Source organism: Schistocerca cancellata, chromosome 7 (assembly GCF_023864275.1).
Source record: "Schistocerca cancellata isolate TAMUIC-IGC-003103 chromosome 7, iqSchCanc2.1, whole genome shotgun sequence".
In the NCBI taxonomy this organism is placed as follows: Eukaryota; Metazoa; Arthropoda; class Insecta; order Orthoptera; family Acrididae; genus Schistocerca; species Schistocerca cancellata.
The window spans coordinates 391,200,855-391,209,093 of record NC_064632.1 but is presented as its reverse complement, the minus strand read 5'-3'; positions in this window follow the sequence as shown (position 1 = coordinate 391,209,093).

The window sequence follows — 8,239 nt, the reverse complement described above, 5'->3', positions numbered from 1 at the left end:
CCTTAAGTAACATTGATATTCATGTTCGATAGGTCAAACCCATTAGGTAACTCACGGTCCATTTTACTTAAATCCTCCCAGAGGGTAACTGCATCGTCACACCATAATTGTTAATGCTGATTTCATGGTGATATAATACACGATGCAGGATAGTGTTATAAGCTGACGGCCAAGCTGGTCGCACACACGTTAATGGGGACAGACATGGAAAACTTGCCGGCTCAGGAAGGACCTCAGCATCATGCAGCCAGTTTATAGAAATATGTGCCATGCGTGGACGAGAGTCGTCCCGTTCACAACTGCTCCACGATACTGTGGTATGGAGCAATTTCTCAGAGAACTGCGTCGTGCTGGTTTAGGAAATTGATGAGTGGGCACTGGCGTTCAAATCCTGTACGAAGAAACTTGCAGAAGGCCTTTGAAGGAGAGAATACATGGTAATGAGCTGGTAGCTAACTACTACAGCTGAGCGCGGCGTTTAGCAGCGAGGACGGAGCTCGCCAGCCAGACTGCGGCGGCCGTGCTGCGGCAGGGAGCTGGAGTCGCGCCCCCCGGTGGCCCGCGTCGCCATTTCCCCGCAATTAACCTCTCCCCAGGCAGCCGCGTCTGCTGTCGGCGCCGCCGCGGAGACTGATGGCCCCCGGGGCCTCAATCAATGTCTGCGGACCGCCACCTCGTAAATAACGCGCCTCCTTACTGCAGGAGGCCGAGCCGGCGCTGACGGTCAACAAGCCGCCACTGGGCAGAGCGGTAAGAGGGAAAGGAGGCGAGAGCAGCGGCGCTGGCGGGCTGCAGGAGCCTAGACGGATACTGGTAAGGTCACCACACTACCTGCCACGTGACCCCAAGAACGATACAAGTGAAAATCAACGAAAGCATAGCAACGGTAATGGACTGTAGTCGAATTGCACAGAGTTAACAAGTCGTGGGATTCCTTCTAATATCGCTTCGCACCTCCTTTTGCTAAGCATTGTGCAGCTACTCGATGTGGCATGGTCTCAATAAGTCGTTTTAAGTCCCATGCAGATTATTGAGCCATGCTGCCTCTACATCCGTCCATAACTGCGAATGTGGTCTTAGGTTAGTGGTGTTTAACGTCCCGTCGACAACGAGGTCATTAGAGACGGAGCGCAAGCTCGGGTTAGGGAAGGATGGGGAAGGAAATCGGCCGTGCCCTTTCAAAGGTACCATCCCGGCATTTGCCTGAAACGATTTAGGGAAATCACGGAAAACCTAAATCAGGATGGCTGGAGACGGGATTGAACCGTCGGAATCCCGAATGCGAGTCCAGTGTGCTAACCACTGTGCCACCTCGCTCGGTAACTGCGAATGTGTTACCAGTGCAGAATGTTATCCACTGACCTGTAGATTGCGTCTCATAAATTATTCGTGTCAGGCGATCTGGGTGACCACATCATTCGAACTGTGCAGAATGTCCTTCAAACCAATCTGAGCAGTGCGCGGCTCGTGTTCATACCGTTTGTTGTTTGTCATCTTCTCTTACAGTACTGCCACCTCGATCTCTTATTCCATTTACGGGCGTCACTAACTTCCTGCCTTACCTGCCCGTGAGTGGCAGCAGCAGCTGTTATCGATAAGTGCACTGTCGTATCATCTCTGGAGCGACCGACAGGATTTCCGGATCGTCGTGTGTCGGGAGTTCAGTTGCGGACGGACCAGCAGTGGTGTCAGTCGGGGGACGGAGCAGCAGTGCAGTTGGGGGACTCATTCTCAATGTACACTACTCTAAAGCGGAAAGCTTGACTGTTATAATCACGTTACTACTGGAAAGGTTACCTGGCGCCGCTACGTCAAACAGTAATGAGAGAGTCTATGGCGGAGAGAATCTATGGCGGAGAGAGTCTATGGCGGAGCGTCAAATCAGTAATGTGCTTTCCATATTTCTGACGAAGTTATTTCGATACCAATCATTAGTGTACCGGTAATGGTTTGGTGGCTACCGATGCTTTATCATGACATTACCCAAGTTCCGTTATTGAAAGCTAACATTTTCAATCACAGCAGCGAAGAAATGGTTTACGTTCTGTTGCGAAAAGGTTTTGTAATTCTGCGCACCAAGTGAAGACTTGCTGTCTCAATACAATACCTTGGCAGAAGTAGCCGAATGCAGTATGTTTGATCCTTTGTTCCTCGCAGGTGGCAATCTTAACAGCTGCTACTGAAATCACTTGCTAGTTGCAATCTGTTAGATCTGCGAACATACCAAACACACACCCGAGTGAGGCGCGGGGAGCCAGTACTTGCCGACCGCTGGCAACACACAAGAACAGTACGACGGAAGGAGATCGGAGCAGGACGACCGTTGGTTGGTCGTTCGGTTGGTCGTCTCATCGGGCGTGGTGTATTTTGGTCTTTTGACCGTTCCTGGGCGTCGTCAGTTGCTCACCTTGCCGAACGTGGGTCGGTTACGTGCTTGTGCAGAGATGCCGCGCCCAATGTGCAATAGTTAACGTCTGTGTGGTTGGGTCCGGGCCAGTGTGCCCTGGTCGCTGCGTCTCCGAGTTCCGATCGGACATGGAGCTGAGTTGGGTTGGAGCTGCAGTCAGCTTCGGACAACCAACAGTCGCCCGACTGTTGCCGACACACGTAACTTAAGTGGGGACGACCTCGGCTGGTAGTCCGGTTGGTCACCGAGCGCTTGTGGAAACTCTCTGTGTGTCAAATTGATTCATCCTTGTTGTTCCACAGTGATTGCTTTTATGATTGTTCGAGTACTTGTACAAGTGTGTTTACGTCGAAGTGTGTGTAGCTTCTGTGATTTCCACTGAGCAGATGAATGCTGTCTGCGGACTGGAGTAGGCAGTTGGTCGGTTGAGGCAGAGGGAATTGATTGGGTTTTTGCCACCAGATTATTTAGTGTTACGCTTGGCTTCCTGTCTCACCTAAATTGTTGTTAGATTCCTCCGCAGGCCGATCCTTGGAACACTTCTGAGCACTGCTGTTTTTTGTTTCTGACTGTCATTGTATTTGGTCGCAAGTACTGTGCCAGGCCTTCAGCCGTATATTAATACTGTCTATTTTATGTTTAGCATCTGGCCTTCAGCCGACTTCATCACAACTGTTTTAAGATTAGGCCTTCAGCAGTGTTTTATTTAAAATTCTTTTTCGTTCTGTATTTACCGCTTCAGCACTGTTTCTTTCAGAATCTGTGGCTTTAATATGTAAATTCTTGTCTGTAAGCTTTCACTTTAATTATCTTGAATTCTTGAAACGGCCTTCAGCCGTGTTCTGTAAATGTTTTTCTTAAGATGGTTTTTAATTATTCTTGATTACTGGTTTGGGCCTTCAGCCGACAAGATACTTCATCTTTTCTTAAGATTTGTTGTTGTTCTGTGTAAAACCTTATCTTTAAAGCCTCTCTTTTATTATGTAAAAATTTTTTTATTGGGCTTTCAGCTGAGGAATTTTTTTGAATTTTCCTTAATATAGCCTTTAGCCGAAAATTGTAAATGCTTGGCTTATGAAGAATTTCCTTAGCTGATATGAATTATTATTTCGGCGTGTAGCGAAGAAGATATTGTAATTTTACTTAAGTAAGGCCTTCAGGCGTTACTCCAAATCCTGGTGTTTTAAAAGGAATCATTTAAACTTATTCTGGAAAAGTTACTTGGGTCCTCAGCCGTGAATTGATCTTTGTTGTGTTAAAGAGAAAACTGTGCATTGGTTCGAGCAATAAAGTTGTGTGTTCTTGCATAACTAACAGTAATTGACCTTAGCCCCTTTTCCACAACCTGATCCGCTCTGTCCTGCGCCAACCAGGATTTCACAATCACAAAAAATTGTGGCCCCTTGGCATGGTACAACATCATCCATAAAAATTCCATCGTTGTTTGGGAACATGAACTCCATGAATGGCTGCAAATTGTTTCCACGATTCGAAACATAACCATTTCCGGTCAATAATCCGTTCAATAGGGCAGGAGTCTCCTGTCCATTCTATGTAACAACCTTCATCATTCTAGAGCCAGAGCCTCGTTGATAACGTGGGTCCAAGGCTTCGTCAGATCTACGCCACACACTTCCCTTCCATCAGCTCTTACTAACTAAAATCGGGACTCTTCTGACTAGGTCACGAGAATAGGAGAGGCACTCCAGGCAATGCCGTGCTGTTAGCAAAAGCACTCTCATGAGTCGTCTGTTGCCATAACCACTTAATGCAAAATATCGTCGCACTATCCTACATTCCACATTGATTTCTGCCGTTATTTCAAGCACTGTTGCTTAGCACTGAGAAATCTACGCAAACGCTACTGCTGCTCTCGGTCGTTAAGTGAATGCCTTTGGCCACTGCGTTGTCCGTGGTGACAGGTAATGCCTGAAGTTTGGTATCCTCGACGCACTCTTGACACTGTGGATCTCGGAATACTGAATTGCTTAGCGATTTCCAAAACAGAATTTCCTATGCGTCTAGCTCCAAATACCTCTCCGTGTTCAAAGCCTGTTAATTTCCGTCGTGTGGCCATAATCAGTCGTAAACCTTTTCACGTGAATCGTCTGACTACAAATGACTGCTCCGCCAATATACTTCCTTTTATACCCTGTGTCGTAATACTACTGCCATCTGCATATGTGCATTTCGCTTGCTATGACTTTTGTCACCTCACTGTAAATCAGATAATGATGATGATAACTGAATTAGGTCATAAAATGAGACACTGACAGTAATAGTAGTAGGAACTGGATTTTAAGACATGTATTAAGACTTCAGGGAATAGCTTCAGTTGTACGGGAGGGAGCTGTAGAGTGGGAAGAACTGTAGTGGAAGACAGAGATTCGAACATATCCAACAAATATTTGAAGACTTTCCCGCAGTTGCTACTCTCAGATGGTGAGTTGGCACACAAGAGAAGTCGTGGTGGAACGCCTGAAACCCGAGGGCTGACGGAAAAGAGTTTAACTCAATTTTTCATAGGTACAGCGTGAATTAGAAATGTCAGGTTTTTACGCTCTGTGGCTATTCTGGTATGCAGCTTCAAATTAAGCCACTGGTTAACGTTAAATGAGTTATAAAGATATCTTTTAGAGGCTACCCAAATAATTTGCTTTAAGTTATTCGCTGCAGAATTTCTGATGTTTTTGTTCCTGAGTTCTGTGCCCCTTTACTCTAGAAAATTAGATAGACTAAGATATTTTTACAGATGCGAGAAAGGATATTTTACCGTCGGTTTATCACTCTCTTTAAATTCTTCATTATAGTACTTATTTGGCTTCTACCTGCGAGCTATTTACCAGTTAGCACTGTCTGTGTTGTGTGTGTGTGTGTGTGTGTGTGTGTGTGTGTGTGTGTGTGTGTGTGTGTGTGTGTTATGTCAGAGACATTTCCACTTGCATCTTAGTAATATATTCTATTCGCGCAGCAGATTAACAGTTTATAAACACATCACGCTGTGAGAAGTCTGGAGGATAATCATCTTCATCATCGTCATCATCCAGAGAAATACTATCCTGACTGTGAACGTAATTCGTATAGACACTTCGATAACCAGTAGCTCCGCGATATGCCTATCGTCTCCATAGCTAGGCGCTGTAGCAGCATACCACGACGCGGGAAACTGGTGTTCTCACTTAAGTTTATTTAACCCCGTAAAAAGTGTTTGCCTCTCCGTAACTCTGACGTTGATCCTCAATCGTTTTCGGCAGCATTGTTACATTTCAACAAAATCCAGTCCTTACAGTTCTACAGTTCGGGATGAAAAGTGGCTAACTGACTGTTGATTTACTTACATATTTTTTGAAGCAGATCAAATTTTGATCTCCTAAAGTCGTGGTTTCCTTTGTGTTACTTTCCTACATATTCCTTTGCCCTTGTCACAATTTTTGTAACGTCACGCATAAAAGTAACCTAACGATATAACTCCAAAAATGAAGAAGACAAGTATGTCAAATCTTCACTCTGTATTTTCTTAGAAGCGTAGGGAACAAATGAATTTCACGTCTCACAATCCAGGCAATCGTGTTGACATAGCCTTTGCATTTTATGACTATGCTTCGTCTGGGGGTTCTCATAGCAGTACTACAACTGCTAGTGGAGCTGCAATATAAACACAAGTAGGATGCTTCACATTAGGGTAGACACGTGAATCTTTCAGTACTCCTGCATTACCTTATTTACGTCACCTTTTACGAATTCTACCATCAGACTTATAATCACGATCTACTTGCGCTATTACATCATTCCACTGATTTACTCGATTGAAGTTCCCCAACGTAATATATTTCTAACGGTTTATACCATACGCTATACTTTTATAAACATGGCGATCCACTGCGTCAATGTCACCAATTTAATGATGGTAATTAATAGAAGCAATTTAACTCATTTTCTAGTAGACTTTTCCATGGCATACGATTTTGATGACTGAAATAAGCAACCTGCAAATTCATGTTAAATGGTGGCAGAAACATCGCGAATCGATCCAAATAGTGAGATGCAAAATCGTCTGTCCGAAATCGTGTATGAACACGTAGTTTCAACCTACGTAGGAACATTCTGGATTAAAAACTGTATGCAGAGACGTGTAAAACACTGTTTCAGTAGTTCATTTTACTTATTTCGCAATCTTATCTAGTAGTTCACCTGGTCAAAATTAATATAAAGAATAGTAATTTTTGCTATTAATTTTAATCTGTGTTGGATAGTGGCTCCATAAGTGAAACACAGTTACGGAAAACCATTAAACATCGGTGAGAAACATGTTTGTAATTCATCCCTTTTACGAACTGCACTAAATGAATATCGTTCCATAAACTGAAGCACATTTTTCTTGATTGAGTCTATATTTGTTTATGATTGAGATGGATTTCACCTTTTTCATTAAGACATCTTCACTAGATACAATCTAGAATAATAGTTTTGCTCCTTTGTTGGATACTTACAGCTTAAGAAACAGTTCGCAGTACAGTCTTTACATTAATATAATATTACTCACTCGTTTTTCCGACAGAAGTTTAGATTTCCTCTTATCTGACCATAGATGACAGGTTGTAATATCAGTTTACGTATAAAACATCGACACATTTTCTTATCTTAGTCGTTTTTGTTTTGTAGATTTCTTATTTCGTAAGCTTATTGCTGTAGAATATCAATACTGATCTGGTCAGGACTGCAGCTTTTACTTACGGGGACGTCGAGTGATTTCCGTCTTAACATTGTTCGCTCAGTATACAGTTATGACTGATATTTGTTCTTTGTATTGCGAAAGCTGATGGCGTTAACCTACGCCTAATACATTGAGGTCATCCTGGTAACATGGGGAGAGGAGCACCTGTATTATTGCAGAGGATTACAAGCAAGGCTTACCTAGACGAACCACACTTTACGCGCAGCGCTGTGATGAACCATTTCGCAAAATTCCATTAAATTAGCTCTGATAGGGAGAAACAGAAATGTGGACGATCGAAAGCGGCTATGGATGAAGCTCTCCCAGCATCGTCCGGTAACAGTAGAGGGTGTAGTTATCGACATATTACGGAGGAAACTGGAGATTTTTGTTGGTTGTGCTCGCATTCCAGCACATAGGCTGGTCCTTGGCGAATAGGTGAAGCGGATAACACTGGACAACACGTCGAGTTTGTAGCTTATACGTGTTATCTCCAGCATTTGCCTTGTTCTGTAGAAAATGTGAGAAAACTAGAGAAGTAGACAAACTACGTTCAAATGAAAGAAAACATTGTTTTTCTGGTGTATTTCTCTGCCTGCATTACATGTCGTATGACCTCCGGTCGAAATGAAATTCACAAGTTGCATCCAAGATGTCTGCTTCTAAATGGCTGCAATATTACTAACATAGCTTCATAGATCCTCTGAGTCTTTCGCGTCTTTTGCGCTGGCATACCTAAATAGAATCTTCTCGATTTGCAAGCCGCGTCATTTCGATTAAAACACTCAGGCTTTCGATAGCTGTCCCTGTCATCATCCCATTGACTGCTGTGGCTGGCACGGTGATCTGCTCACATAGTTCCGGTAGCCCCTTGCGCTGCTTGATGTCACAAGTACCGGACCGGAATTATTTTGTGACGCCCAACTCGCTTTTCCGGGCATCCGTCACTTCTGCCGTAATTTTATAGACTCTGCTATTGCACGTATAGAACAGGAACAGAGTGGCAGCTCCGCCTGTTAGTGGTTTTTACTCCATATGGAGATGACGGGGACAGCTATCTAAGGCTTGTGTGATTTATTGGAGGTAACGATTGCCTCACTGGCTTTCCCCTCTGTGCT